Below are 1,029 nucleotides of genomic sequence, written 5' to 3'. Positions count from 1 at the left end.
TGGCACTGCAGCAGAGGAGATCTGGAGATCCATTTTGGTTTTATCCTCACTCACTGAAACAGACAGTCCAGACTTTGTATTTTGCAATATTCCACCTGTTCCTGAATGAGAGATGATAAACCCTGGTGGTTTTCCTGGATATTGTCGATACCAGAAGAAATAATCATCATATTTTGCTTGTCTGGAGTATCTGTAGGACAGAGTAGCAGAGCTGTCTTCTAAACTGTTCTCTTCTTTCTCTACTGGAGTGAGTTCTTCACCGCTGATACCTTCAAAAAGAGAACTGTTATTTTATGTTTTATAATACTTAAAAATCTCAAAATATAACCTATCAGAGGTTATTGGAATAAAACGTGTTCATGTTGCATAATGTAACATACCTGTGAGGATGGAGAGAAACATTAGAGAAAACCCCCAATGCTGCAGTGGCAGCATGTTGAATAAAGGTAATGTTGATGGTGTGTGTATTGATCTCTGTTGAATCTAGAAGTTCCTCTCTCTTCTATAGTTCAGTAACAGCTCAGCTCCTCCCTGAGTCTCTCCGTCTCCTCGTATATCTGTAGTTTCTCTTCTCTTAGTTACACTTCTAAGGGTAAAGTGATTCTAGACTACATCATGTTGAAGGTTAACAGAGTGTGTTTCTCCCTCTGTTGGACGTTGTGGAGTATTGTGTTGTCTTTGCTCCAAAGGTTTTGTACAGAGTTTTGGTGTTTCCTGTCACTGTGGGCCTCAGAGCACAGTAGTACACAGCAGAGTCAGACAGGGTAGCTGAGGAGATCTTCAGATCAACTTGATTTTTCTCCTCATTCAGTATAGCAGTCAGTCGAGGGTGAGGAGGTTTTGCTTCCACTACTGAAGGTGGTTTTGTATCAGTGATCAGGAGAAGGAACTGAGGAGCTGATCCAGGATCCTGTCGATACCACTGGAGATTTTGAGCTTTAACTGAATAGGTACAGGACAGAGTAGCACTACGGCCCTCTGATAAAAACACTTCAGCACTGCTGGCAGTAATCTCATCTTCCATCGTGT

At 41.8% G+C, this 1,029-nt stretch overlaps 1 long non-coding RNA gene across 1 annotated transcript; it reads right to left on the bottom strand.

Moving 5' to 3' along the window:
• Positions 1–95: 95 nt before the first annotated feature.
• On the bottom strand, positions 96–576 carry LOC117953935. Its single transcript, XR_004658717.1, has 2 exons — positions 381–576; positions 96–269 (listed from the first exon to the last, which is right to left on the bottom strand). It is a non-coding gene; the product is annotated as an uncharacterized LOC117953935 (long non-coding RNA).
• Positions 577–1,029: the final 453 nt, after the last annotated feature.

Source organism: Etheostoma cragini, chromosome 12 (genome assembly GCF_013103735.1).
Source record: "Etheostoma cragini isolate CJK2018 chromosome 12, CSU_Ecrag_1.0, whole genome shotgun sequence".
In the NCBI taxonomy this organism is placed as follows: Eukaryota; Metazoa; Chordata; class Actinopteri; order Perciformes; family Percidae; genus Etheostoma; species Etheostoma cragini.
This window is presented reverse-complemented; position numbering and strand designations above follow the sequence as displayed.